This window comes from Nothobranchius furzeri, chromosome 13 (genome assembly GCF_043380555.1).
Source record: "Nothobranchius furzeri strain GRZ-AD chromosome 13, NfurGRZ-RIMD1, whole genome shotgun sequence".
NCBI classification, from domain to species: Eukaryota; Metazoa; Chordata; class Actinopteri; order Cyprinodontiformes; family Nothobranchiidae; genus Nothobranchius; species Nothobranchius furzeri.
The window spans coordinates 32,484,533-32,498,772 of NC_091753.1; the positions used below are offsets into that span (position 1 = coordinate 32,484,533).

The 14,240-nt window shown below is 43.1% G+C and overlaps 1 protein-coding gene and 1 long non-coding RNA gene across 2 annotated transcripts in view; one reads left to right on the top strand and one right to left on the bottom strand.

Annotated features, from left to right (window-relative positions):
- mecom (MDS1 and EVI1 complex locus) overlaps window positions 1-14,240 on the top strand; it is a 170,102-nt gene that overhangs the window by 121,017 nt on the left and 34,845 nt on the right. The window lies entirely within an intron of this gene.
- LOC139062496 (uncharacterized) lies at window positions 13,388-13,690 on the bottom strand. Its single transcript, XR_011516032.1, has 2 exons — window positions 13,551-13,690; window positions 13,388-13,479 (listed from the first exon to the last, which is right to left on the bottom strand). It is a non-coding gene; the product is annotated as an uncharacterized lncRNA (long non-coding RNA).

Genomic DNA, 14,240 nt, shown 5'->3' on the forward strand with positions numbered 1-14,240 from the left:
CCCTTCGTCACTGAAACCTTCACCCATCACCTTCCTCACCATCGATCAATCATTAAAACCAACTTTTTGCTAGCAAGCTGTGACGAGCAACAGGCTGGTATTGCTGATGGCAGAAGGGATCTGGATTATGGGTGATATTTTGAAGGAATTGAGAGTTTCACACCTGCGGGTGTAAAGACAGTTTGTAACCCTATCTCCTGCGTATTGTATGTCTTCCTTTTCTTTGACACTGAATATGAAAAAATTGCACATTGTGTTTAGGCAGAGGCCAGAAGGATTTTAGAGGAAGGAAGCCAGCGGGTCCAGGCTCTGCACAGCAGTAGCCTGAGACGGGAGCTCCAGAGTGATTCCATGTGTAAGATTCCTTCCTTCTCACGGACAGTGCTAATGAAGTGTGTGCATCCTTTGTTAAGCCTGCTTCTCTGCCTGGGACCAGACACTCCCACAGATACCTCTGACATGCTTTAGTTTCAAAACCTCAGAAAACAGCAAAGCCTTCAAAGAAACAAGATCCCCTTTGACCGCTATCAAGTTTTAAGGTTTGGTCAAACAGTTTTGAAGGTTCCCATCTGGCCCAAAATTAGAACTTCAACTTTCTTCCATGAATCCCAATATATGACAAATGTGCCATGGTAAAAATGATCCTTCACTTCTGTCTTTAAAGGTAAAATAAGCAGCAAGTATTGGGACTATATTCGAGGCTTGAGGGGTACTCCACATTCTGTAAAGAACATAAATACATATTTTATGTGTATGAATATGACTATAGATGTAGTTTTGACTTTGGAAGTTTGGGGGCGGGGCATGAGGAACGGCCAATCTCCTGTTAGCCAATAGATGAGCTTATGGACGGTTCTAACGGGAAACAGGCTTCAACACAAGCAGATGTTTTCCGCTTGGTCCTAGTGCTCAACCAGTGTCTATTTAATATAGCGTAGTATTGTTTTGGGATGGTAAAAAGTGCAGGGGACAAAATTTGACTTTGGAAAAAGTGGGGAGACATGTCCCCCCCTGTCCCCCCCCTAAAACTTCGCCCATGAATATAACAAAAAGTGGCATGAAACTGTGTGAAATGCAGATATCATGGACTTTTCTGCAGTTGGAGGAGGATATACAAACTAAAATCTGAGACAAAAACAGAAAAATAATAACTTGAGAAGAACACATCTTCAATTATCCTCTGTTGTGTTCTGGAGGTCTTCCTGTTGTGTTTTTGTTAAATGCATATCAGTGATGACACATGGGAATATCAGAGGAGAGATGTCACCATGTAGCCACACTGAAGGACTCCTGTTTCCAATTATAGCTGGCTGTAAAGATAATGTGATGTGAGCAGCAGAACAATAGTACAAGTGCTCATCAAGTAAGTCCCAGTCTGTTGGAGCTGAGAGGGATTCAGCCAGGCGGAAGAGAAGGTTTAGACAGAAGTAAAAGATTTGGGTGAAGGCTGAACGAAGAGATAAAATGAAAAGAGATAAAAGAAAAATAAAAGAAAAACATCCACACAACATTCAAATGCTGTTTTTTACCTTCTCATTTAAAATGCATGACTGTTTTTTTTAATAAAGCTGCTAAAGGCTTCATTTTAGTCCTGTTGAGGGCTAAAGGAAACACCAAACACTTCCAATAACACTGCTTGTGTTCTCTCATCCTCTTTAACTCTCCCTACACTCTGTCTTGTTCACCCTGGCGTGACCCAAACATGCAGTGAGTGGATCCTCTGTGTTTTCGATGGACATCCAGCGAAGGTACGGAGGCTCCAAACCAAACCTCAGTCATGCCAGGCCTGTGAGGAAAGGAGAGGCCCCTTTTTGAGGAAATCATCACAGAGTCCAAATAACAGGGCCATTCCCGCCCCGGGGCTCGCTGTCAGGCCAGTGATAGATGGTCTCAGTCTCCGATCCCTGCCTCAACCGGCCAGTGGTAAACAAAAGGGCAAATATAGAGACAGAGATGGGGTCATCCTTGCCACAAAAGGGAGTGATTGTCAGCCAGTGAGAAGAACTGAGGGAAGGGCCGAGCAAATGAAGGAGGGAGGATAAACTCCAGCATCTTGATTGCTAGTCTCTTCATTGATTCACAAAACAGACGTGTTGTGCTGTTTTATTTTGTTTGTACCATGTCCAGAAATCACCAGCAATGAGACAGTGCTACGTTTTAGTGATTGCAGCCCCCACAGCTGTAGCCGCAGGAATGCTGGCTGCCCTCTGTGCCTCTTTCCTTTTCCCCTCCTTCTCCCCATCTATCTTTCATTCAAGTCTTCTCTCGTTTCCACACCTCTGCGGCGATGCCTCGTCCTTTCGCTCTTTCTGTCCTAAGGCGATGACTCTGGCTCTTCTGGGAAATCTGTGATTAACACTGAGGCTTTTTCTCACTGACAAGGCCTTCTTTTACCCTCTTCTCTCCTCTTTTTAACACAACATACCCTTGAGGGTTAGAGCCCTCTGGAAGCGGGGGCATTGCCAGGCTCAAGAGACGAGTAAAGAAAAACACACAACCCTTACCAGATTATGGGTTGTTGACACATTTTTCTCCTACAACGATCCTTAACCACTCAAGTCAAGCAAACTTTTGATTATTTTGTTAATAAATATTCTTCATATGTTTGAATCTTCATTGTAGCATAATATACACGTTTATACTGAAATTAGACATTTTCTATTTGAAAATAACCTTTCATGTCTTCAGCTGGGATCTCCTGCTCACAATCAACTGCCTTTTACACACAAACTTAAAGCTGCTTCATATGTTTGCAGTGGAAACGTTCGCTGGCATTTGTATCTTATACCTAGTTCACAAAGACTTCAAGTCGACATGAAGGTAATTAATGAAACCAAATTTAGGGTAATATGTGGGCTCCGGATCTGCCATGCCAGTGAGAAAAACGCTGTTGTGAGAACAGCCTTGTAGGGCTCAACACTCTACTCTGCTTATAAGTCAAACTAAGCTGACTGAATGTACTTGACCCTTCACCTACTCCTTTTCTCTCTCACTCTTCCACCCTTTGTCTTTACTCTTTACTATGGGCCTGCGTGTGGTCTCTATTTAACCACCTGTCTGTGGAAGTGTTCCCCATCTCTGCTAGCACATAACTCAGTGTATGCTTACATAGTCGAACAAACCGAAGCGTTTCTTTCTTCAAGACTCCAGTAATAATTTTTAGGCCTGTAACAGGGTCACCTGTGTATTTTTGATCCCTCTTCACTAGTCATCTGTGCAGTTTTTGATCCAGCACTTGGGAACTTACACAACTCTTCTTGATTAGATTTTGTAGGTTCATAAATTTGAAGAAGAGTTTGATAAAAAAAAAAGGGCCGAACAAAGGAAGGGGACCAATGTGGAACATACAGTAGGGCATGACTTGTAACTAACCAAAAACAGACCAAAGATGGAGCTGGATACAGCTCAAATGGGCATTAGGGAAGGTTGGTGGTGTCATGAGGACTTAACAGAAACTAAACCACACAGAGTTCAACAAACTGAAAACAAGGAATGACCACAGGCATATTATACAGTTGACAACTGAAAACCAGAGGCTAACATATAAATCTAGTAAGAGGATGTACAGGGTGGGCCATTTGTATGGATACACAACACATTTTATAAGTGGTCAGAAACTTATAAATAACTCATGAAAGAATAAAGTTACATTCAAAACAAGCAGACTGTTGTTTTTGTTGTGAAATTCCCAATAAGTTTGATGTTTCACATGACCCTCTTCCTACAGAGAAAGCAAAAGTTGGATCCAAGATGGCGGACTTCAAAATGGCTACCATGGTCACCAGCCATATTGAAAAGTTTGCCCCCTCACATATACTAATGTGCCACAAACAGGACGTTGATATCACCAACCTTTCCCATTTTATTAAGGTGTATCCATATAAATGGCCCACACTGTATATATTGGTGTCTGTGCCAGGTTAGGGTTAGTTACTAGCAGTAGTACTAACATTCACATGTGAAGTTGTGCAATGTTTACTTAGACTTTTGAAAGGAGTAGGACTAAATAGGCCTCTGCTTCCACCTACTTCCTTTTTCGAACACTCTACTTTATCTGGACATGCCTCTTTCTATGTTTTTGCTTTGGATCGTACATTATCAAAAAGCATAACAGGAGGACATTTCAGAAAGTAAAGATTCCAATTGAACCTATTATCAGTGCATTAAGTTCAGTCCATTATTCCAAATAGTTAAAGTTTCATCTGTATGAAAAACCAGCAGATTGCATCGAGTCCCTGACTTGTGTCAGACTTTACACTAATCCCCATACTAAACAAGCATGTAGTGACAGTGGAGAGGAAAATTCGCCTTTAATGGGAGTAAACCTCCAACAGGACAGGTGTGGTGACTTGCAAATTAAAACCAGGTGTGAAGGAGGATAAGCTAAGTGAAAAATGCCAGGAACTGTCTTTGAAAAAACTAAATTTCGAAACAAAAATAAAACTGAAAAACTAAAGCCAATAAAGACCTAAAATCATACACAAAAAACTACAAATTTCTGTGGAAAAGCCTACACCCATATCTGTCTCTTTCAATGAAGATATCAGAGGATTTTTTTTTACTCAGTTTATCAAAACTGTTTTTCTTCTCTGCGGATTAGGTGCACACTTCCGATCACACCTGCCATGCGTTCTAAGAGTCATGCACCCTCTTCTTTAAAAAAAAAAAGCTAGACAGAAATAATTAACAGGCAGGAAATGACTCGACTCCTTGCAGTGGTGAGGATGATGTTCAGAGGAAATGACTGAGGATGACCAACAGCAGGGATGAATAAACCAGATCGGGTGTGGGCATGTGTCTGTGATCCACTGCACTGATTGACTGCCAAGTTTGGAATAATGTTGACTTTGCTGGTGAAACCGTGATTGGCTTGTTGTAAAGAGAATGTTATTTGTCTAATTAAGTACGTCATTAGAAATCATGATGCAAAGTTTGTGCTTCTACAAAGGCAAAATGTGAAAAAAGTCACATGATAGATTGTAAAACTATTTATTATATTTGTTTTAAAAATGAGCCAAAAGAGAGAGCTGCATGCTGATGACATCATCCGGTTTGATATTCGTTGTTTGGTCTGTGTGCTTTTCGCACTTTGTGTGTTTGTGTTGTTCCTGACATGAGGCAGATCATTTGGTCTGCTGCTTTAAAACAAAAGGGCTCTGGTTCAGTTTACTCTCGGGGGAAGGCAGAGAGAGAATGACACCTCGTTCATTCTTAACTCTACTTCATGGAAGGGGGGGTGAGTTAAGATAGTTAACAAGTGGCAGGCACTCAGACAGGTTCTGCTCGCTCTTCAAAAGGGAAACATTATGGGCGTGCGCACTCACAGGATATTGCACAGTGAGGTTGCTGAACACGGCTGATTTGGAAAGAGGAGGCTTTGTATTGAGCCCATTAGAGCCCTAAACCGATACTAATGAAGCCGTTTCCTGTACAAACGCACGGGCTCAGGGGAAACTGGATTTAGCCTTTAATAAAGACCACTCCAACACCAGTTAAGATGCTGAAATTTTTTATCTGGACACTGAGTGGGTTCCTTCTGGTTCCAAGTGGAACCTCCCTTTGGAAAAGTTAATTACGCATGATTAATGGAGTGTTTTCCTTCGTATGGTATCTGTGACTGCAATAAGCCGTCGTAAGGCTTGTCAAGCCCAATTCGTGCTGAATAAGTACTTATGTGATCGCATGTGATGGGCCTCCTCTCACAAGCACCAGCCCTCATCAATCAAGCCGCGCTGTTCGCAGTAGTGGGAAATTGGTCTATCAGCGCAGCAACCCCACCACCCCTCGCCCCCCACTGCCACCACCACCGTCGCCACCTCCCTCCCTCCCCATTCAATCAGGCCCGGGGCTACAATGCTTCTTTAGCTCTTACTTCTGACCAACGTAAGGGTCACGGGGGGGGGGGGGGGGGGAAGTGGGAGCCAGAGCTGAGCCCATCCATTACAGCTCTTGTTTCTCTCGGTGGCAGCAGGACGACAAGATTCTATTAAGAGCTCCGTCTATTCAGCACTGAGATTACACCAGGGCCCTCTCTTCGAGCAAACCTCCCCACCAACCCCTTCAGCCTTTACCAAAACCCCCGTACCTACCTTGGAGGTGTGTGTGTGTGTGTGTGTGTGTGTGTGTGTGTGTGTGTGTGTGTGTGTGTGTGTGTGTGTTGGGGGGTGCACGACTAACTCTAACCTGCTACAGCTCAGTGTACCCTCTTTTTCAGTCTTTTTAGTAACCAGGTGAGAATGATCACTGAAGGACAGAATCAGGGAACAAGACATGAAGACAGCAGGAAAAGCTTAGAGCGGAACAAGAGCAGACACTTCAGCCTTTCCCTACATGTTTTTTGGATGTGGACAAACAGTGTCTGTCTGTTAGGGCAGATTTTAGCCTAGATGTTCTGCCACAACCATACATGACTTTGACCAGAATTGGGACAATGCCCATTAAAGAACAAATGTATTATTGGGTAAAGTCACAAAGACAAGCTGATACAAACCTAAACTGCACGTTTGTCTTCAGTTCCATGTCTCACTTCCTGGCTCATGTAAATTTTTTAACTTTATGCAAATCTGACTGGGAAAAATACACTCAGTGTGGAAACTTTCCAGAGCTCCGAATCCGCTCCGCAGTCTGTGTGAATGGTCTGATTTTTGATCTATGCAGAAGCTGTACTAAAGCCAGTGTATGGCAGCCTCGCCTCCACCAGGGTGTATGTATGTGTGTGGGTGAATGACTGGTTCTATTGTAAAATGCCCTTGGGGGTTATAAGGCTCTAGAAGACACTGTATGCAATAAGGACCATTTACATTTGGTGTGAACAAGGCTTCAGAACTCGAGGGAGAAGAAGAGAGGGTAATGTTGCTGAGGCGTTGCCCTTGTTAGGATGGATGGGGGTCTTCCTGTGAAGGAGGTGAAGAGAGAAACGGTACTATTGTCAAACAAACAGAAATTTAAGTCTTCTCTTGGTGTCAGGATGTCCTCAGTGTGTGTACATTATTCCTTGGGCAAGATTACGAATAGCCATATTTTTGTTATACACAACCAGAGTGAAGGAATTCATCAGAGATGGAGAGGTAAGGGATGTAAAAGTGGAATAGTCTCACTTGAATGTTCTCACGTTCAATGAAAGAACGTTAGGTGGGGGACCGCAAAGATCAAGAGAGGAAAAGGTGGACTGAAGACGAGCTAAAGAGTCAACAAAAGTAGACAAAATGAAGAGAGAGCATGAGTTCGTAGTACACATTTCCAGGGCACACAGGGTGGGGCAGTGTGGTTCACTTTCTTAGTGCTTTGCAACGTGGTTTAGGGTTGGCGGCAGGGGCGGCGTTAGGCCCGGCTACTTGGGCTGAAGCCCCGGATGTATTATGAAAAGCCCCGGATCTAAATCGCGGAAGTAACATGCAGTACCAAAGTCCAACAGAGAGGGCGCAGCTGGCAGTAGTTAGTATACAGCCTGCCTGAGCCTCCACCACTGAAGAAGAAGCCCTTCAGCAGCCGGCTTCTTCTACACTCTCTGCCTGAAACACATGAGTGAAGATGGACATAAGGACGTTTTTTAGACCAAAAGTACTGCGACAGAACCCCAGCTTTGATGAGACTGGTGTTGACTCAGGTTTGTGAGTCTTATTTGAAAATATTTGTTGTGCTGCTGGTTTGCCTAAAGTTAGCTTATCAGATAAAGTTGATGGAGAAAGAAAGGGAATATTTACTATCATCTCACACTAAACACTAACAGGAACAATACTCTGCCCTGAATATGCTTAATATGTAGCTTCAGATTAAAAATTATGTGGTACAAGACAAATATATATGATGTTGTTGACTAGTGCGTGTCACGTGTGTGTGTGTGTGTGTGTGTGTGTGTGTGTGCGCACGCGTGTGTGTTAAACCCCGGATCTTCTTCAGTCCTAAATCCACCCCTGGTTGGCAGCCATGTATGCTTAACAGGATCGGAATTCTTCTTCAGTGGCATTGTAATCAGCAGCAACTTCCTCCGATTCACAAACCGTAGGCCTCGCTCTCTGCCTCTTTTGTTTTGACCGGGCTGCGCTGACAGCACAGAGGAAGCAGCCATTTGACAGTCGGGAGAGATGTCAAATGCGTATAAACACTGTATCCAGGGGAAAGAGAGTCGAGAGAGCTGAACTGACAAACTTCATTGCCACTACTGCATCCATGTGTTGATGGGGGTGCTCGTGCCATCTGTGCACATAGATGTGCGCACAATTATTTGTGTGTCTTGGCAGAGTTTTCACCCCAAAATGCTGGCCTGTCCCCAGGGGAAAGCATGCCAGACAAGAGCGAAAGAGGTTGTTTAAGAATACTCGGTGCTGTGCGCTAGCTGTCAGGCCAGTCATTTCCAGCTGCCTGCCTGAGACTTTTGTCTTTGTTAAATGTTGTGTGACAATGAGATTTTCTAAAGTGCCACCCAGATAAATAAGTGGATTTGAGAGAGCAGGAGGGGGAGAAAAGGGGAGACTCCAATATGAACTGAGATGGTCTGGTCATAGTCCAGCAGCTCTTCATCACTACTGCAGCCGCAGATATATCTCCTCTCTGTCTCACACATACACACCTTCATCAATTTTTCTCCTTCTTGCATTTGTGCACATATACCTTAAAACTGCACCCAATTTCAATACATACACACACACACACACACACACGAATGGACCTATATTCCATCACCAGAGCTTTAGATCCTCGATCGATCCTCACCGCACCCGAGCTCCTGGCGGACACATGCAGGTGATTGATCCCCAAATCAGTTCCTCACAACCCCAGTGCTATAAAAACCATAACAACCCATCATAAAAGCTGATTTATCTTCACCTTAGCGCTAGACTTCAGGGTTGGCATATTAACCCAAAAATGTTTGACACTACACTAATTGGTTTGGAATCGAATCGAGCATTGACAAACACATCTGATGACTCAATTCAAGCCTGACAGGTGTGATGTGCCAAGTGAGATTGCTTCATCATACAAAATGTCCCTCAAGAGACACTTTCGTTGAACTACATCTGTTAAGAAAATGTTATGGGGTTCATGAATGGCATTTTGGGGCTTTTAGTAGAATTTTTTTTTTCCATCTTCAAAGTCATTTTTCATGGAATGCATCACAGTTAAAACAGCAATTTGATACCATTTGAAATTTAATGCGATGCATTTAAAGCTGCAATAGATAGTCTACAAAACACGCTAGTTGTTAAACACAAATATGGCCATGGAACTTTCACCACTCCTGTTGGTTCCACGTCCGCCGGGTACCGGAACCAAACGAAAGAGTGCTAATGTCATGTTCTTTGTCCCTTTGGTCCCCAGCCCCCTCCTGTTCTTTCTCTAGGCTGCCCTCATGTTCCCTCCTAGTCACTCCCGTGTAGTTCCTATTTGTTTGCATCAGTCCTCCTCACCCCTCTAGTCATTAGTTGTTTATCTTTGCCCTTAGTTTCTAGGTTTAGTTATTTAGTGTTTTATAGGTTACGGTTTATCTCCCCCTCTGCTTGTTCTTTCCCTATTTAGTTTACTGATGACACCTGTCTTCCCTCTAGACCTCACTCCTCACACCTGTCACCTGTTCCCCTGATTGCTTCCCTATGTATTTAAAAACCCTGTCTTGTCCCTCAGTGTGTGTTGGTCCATTGTCTTTGTCAGCGTTGTTCTGTGCTCCTCAGGAACTCCAGGGTCTTGCTCATGAGTGAGCTTTGTCTTGTGGTTTAGTTATTTTATCTGATGTTCGGTTTGGCTTCCTGCCCCTTAGGATATTCACCCATCATCCTAAATAAAGGATTTTACCTTCAACAACCGCTCCTGCCTCGAGCGATCTGCTGTTCTGCATGTTGGGTCCTAACCTCCTGCTCTCAGCGTGACAGCTAAACACCAGTTGCATATTCTGGTAGCAGCCGGTTGTCCGTAATGCGCACTTCTCAGTTTGTCATTGCCGTTGTGTCCTTGGGCAACACACTTAACCCACCTTGCCTGCTGGTGGTGGTATGAGGGACCGGTGGCTCCAGTGCTATGCAGCCTCGCCTCTGTCACTGTGCCCCAGGGCAGCTGTGGCTACAATGTAGCTCATCACCACTATGGTGTGAATGTGTGTAATGGGTGAATGACTGATTGTGTTGTAAAGTGCCTTGGGGGGGGGGGTTACAGGGCTCTAGAAGGTGCTATTTCAATTACAGGCCATTTACCATCTGATATTATTGAGTGGAGAACCTCTCACACCAGTGGTGTTCTGTTGCTAAAGAAGCAAGAGTGTAATCAGCAGAAGACCCAGGTGAATGTGGAAGTTCAGCAATTCAGTGAGACAGACAATTAGATGGTCCACTTGTTGGTTTAGAACCGGGCTACAGAGTTATCGGTTGGTTTTGAGACAAACGCGAGAGAACCACTTCATAATTTTATTTCGTTTTTTGATCTATATACTGTGTGTGTATATGTAAATGTGATTTGATGAAAGGTTGCAGAATAAACATTAGAATGAAATCACAAAGCAGTCACTATTTTAGATGACAATGTAGTGTTGGAAAGGCCAATGCAATGCCAATTTATTAATTGTGACCACTTACAAAACATTACAAAAGTGATTTATTTTAAACATGTTTTCTTGTGCGTGCGTACAATATTCCATGTGTGTGTTCTTGTAGAAAATTTGTGCACAAGCCCCATTTTTATGAGAGCTTTAGAAGAGGGTGATGCCAGGGGCCTGGTGCACTGGCAGCAACACCACCAGATGCTCTAAACACTCAGCAATGCAACAAGCTCTCCCTGGTTAAATATAATCCCAGTTTAATTTAGGGGGCCCCTTTGATGCCACTGCAAACCAGCAAAGCCTCTAATGGGAGCCACTTTGTGTCCTCATTTATTGTGTGAGCTGCTTGGCTTTCCTTCATCCCATGGTTGTTGCAACTGATTTCCTGTTTTCTAAGTTAGTTTTAACTTTACTCAAATCTGCCTACTGTGGTTACTGAAAATCTCAAGCCTTTGAAAGAGTTTCACATGTAGGAATGGCTACCCATTTGAATACAGTTACTGGTTGAAAATGGTGGTAAAACATATGAGTTAGAAAATAACGCTTGAGAAATGGATGTTGGTTTAAAGGAGCAGCGTGTAAGAATGCTACAGTTAAATAATCACAAAACAGTCCAATGTTCCAATCAGATTGGAAGGAATGTTACACTAAAAAATATATTTTTCAGCCAGGTGAGGGGTTGTCAGCTTTTCTCTCTTTAAAAAAGTCGAACATATTCACTGTTTATAAGCTGTGGGCCCATGTGGTTGCAGAGTCCATGCTGAGCTAACCAATCCATGTATCATTCAATCTAAAAAAACAAAATGGAAAGAGATTTGTTTTTGGGTTACTTGTTTTATAAATGGATACAAACACAAAAACTGTTGTGTTGTTTGTATTTTCTATTTTAGTCTCGGATCACAAATACGAAACGGTCAAACTGCCACAGGACCAAATTTGATTTAAAAATTTCATTAGTCGGGTTCATTGGGACAGGTGTTGTAGGTTAAACATTACGAGTTCACACAGACGTGAGGATCCCCTTGTTAGGAATTTGGAGTCCCTCAAGTCGGATGGCGATTTTCTTTATGTAGTAAGATTTAGTTTATGACTCCAAGCGTACGGGCTTCCTCTCCATCCGGAGTGCACACTGATCAGAAAGTCCGGATCCAGTAGACCGCACCTTGATTCCAACTAACTAGATGTGGAAACTAGGGATGCACCGATGGATCGGCATTTGATCCCAATCGGCCGATAGCGCCCCCATCGGTTTTGATCGGAGTTTTCAAAATAGTTCAAAGCAGACTGATCAGGTAGGGTTGTCACGGTAACCGGTGTAGCGGTAAACCCCGGTAAAAAAAAGTTGACAGTAATAATAACCGTCTTGTTTTAAAACAAAACTATATTATCTCGGTGGGTTTACCGTGGCTGCGGTGTAGGCGCGGCGACCCTTACCAGCCACCGTATCATCTGCTGAAGTTGCTGGCGGCACATGCACGCTTTGTTGTTTACAACCAAAACTTTCTTGAAGCTAAAGCTGAAATAATGGCCAAAGAAGGAGACGGAGACTCTTCAAATCTCATGACACATCTGTGTGACCATCACCCACAACTCTACAGTCAACGCAAGGCAAGCCAACGTTTTAGCTAAAATGCGTGATCCGAGGATTTGGATTGAGGGAGAATGCAACGAGTCGCTATATAAAGCAGCCGCAGCGCCGCTACCTGCATATAAACTGTGTCACGGCCACCGCCATGTTGAAATGACGCTATGCATTACGGGGCTCCCAGGGGCAGATAAGAGTTGGTCTGTCTCTGAGAATAATTATGAATTTAACAATGATTACTGCCTGATGACATTTTCCCACATCTGCAAATCTCACTGGAAGGACACAAACCGAGGACAATATTTTCCTGATATAGGGTTTATTACTCAAGTAAGGGTAAAAAGTATCTGATTAGAAGGCTACTTGAGTACTGAGTATCATCTGATCTAATATTTTTTAAATGATGACATCAAACAGACATAAAATAAGAAGTTATGGGCAAATATTGGTATTTTAGAGACTAAAGGGAAAAACTGTAAACAAATAAACAATATAATTACAAAATAACACATTTTAGGCTAAATTTAGACACAAACTGAGGACAATATTTCCTGACATACAGGGTTTATTTAATTGTGTGAAAATGTAGCACGTTTAAAAAAAATACCGCGAGAATACCAAAAACCGTGGTAATTTTGGTCACAATAACCGTGAGGTTAAATTTTCACACCGTGACAACCCTAATACAGACCATTTTAGATTAGGTTACATTTCCTTTATTCCCAGATTATGTAGTTTGTACCACTCATTATAATGTTGTAGAAAATTTCTGGCCAATCCACGTGATCGGTATCGGTGATCGTATCGGTGATCAGCATTCTTTGATATCGGTGTCGGTGATCGGCAGGAAAAAACCTGATCGGTGCATCCCTAGTGGAAACGTTTTAAAATAGTTGTGTTGTTGTTACTTTATCTCTCAGTCTGTGGGTGACAACAGAAAGTGCTACATTTATTATTCTAATGTAGGATTGCGCGTAGTCATGATAAGACATTTCCAGACGAGCTGTTAGCTCTGTCTGACTGCCTGAAACTATTAACACACCTGAAAAAGCTGACTACTTTATTCTAGTAAAATACATTTATGTAGCTAGATGGACAACAGGAATAGATTATATGAAACAGAACAATTTAAATAATACCTGAAAAATGCCAATCTCAGAATTATTCATAACTCTGGAACATCTGGATTTAAATAGATTTTCATTCAACCAAGAAGTTGTTATGTTGTGGTGTAAATATCTAACCCACGACATACAGAATCAACACGGAGACTTGGGTAAAAGGTTTAAATAATCATTTATTAAAAGGGGAACCAAGGGAGCAGCGTAAACATAGCTGAGATCTTCAAACAGCAATCCGGTGCGGGGATCTGCGGACAGATAGGAGTTAGATCCAACTCGAGGGTGGGAACAGGGAATCAGAATTATGTGGAGGACTTACAGTCTGGAGAGAGGGAATTGCTCGAAGGGGGAGTGGTCCGGTCTGGGTTGAAGAGGTTATCCTGAGGCTGAGATCCAGAGAGTGAGACGTGGAGGTAGCTGAGCTTGAAGACGTGTAAATCCAGGAGGGCATAGGTGGGCTACCGGAGGTGGTCCTGGCCAGGGAGAGACTGAGGGACGAGCGGGGTTGGAGTTCCAGAATGCTGCTAGTCTGAGATGAGGGTGGAGGTTTGTCTGGGAACAAGAGCAGGAAGGTAAAAATGCTAAAATCCAATATTCAAACACATCAAAATCTCAAAAGGTCTAAGAGCTCGAATCTAAAACGCAAAGTGGGCGTTAGAAGGTACCCAGGTGGAGCAACCATCCAGCGAAGTGGAGGTCCCTGGCCGGCTGATGAGCAGAGAGTCTGCAGCTTGGCCACCTCCGGACACACCCACCTGCAGAAGGAAACTCAAAACCAAAGAGTGATGGCAGAAACAACCTGACTGTGACAGAAGTAGAAAGAAGTTTTGAAAAACGCATTACAAAGACAACATTATTAAAACAGATCAAAACTGTACAGTAAAAAGAAACTGCAAATAATACCTGCCGTAATGGAAACACCTAAAGGTTTTGTTGGGAGGGGTGATGGTTATAAATTTGCTGCAATGAGGAAGAGCCCATGAGAACGTGACTCCTATGATGCAGCAAG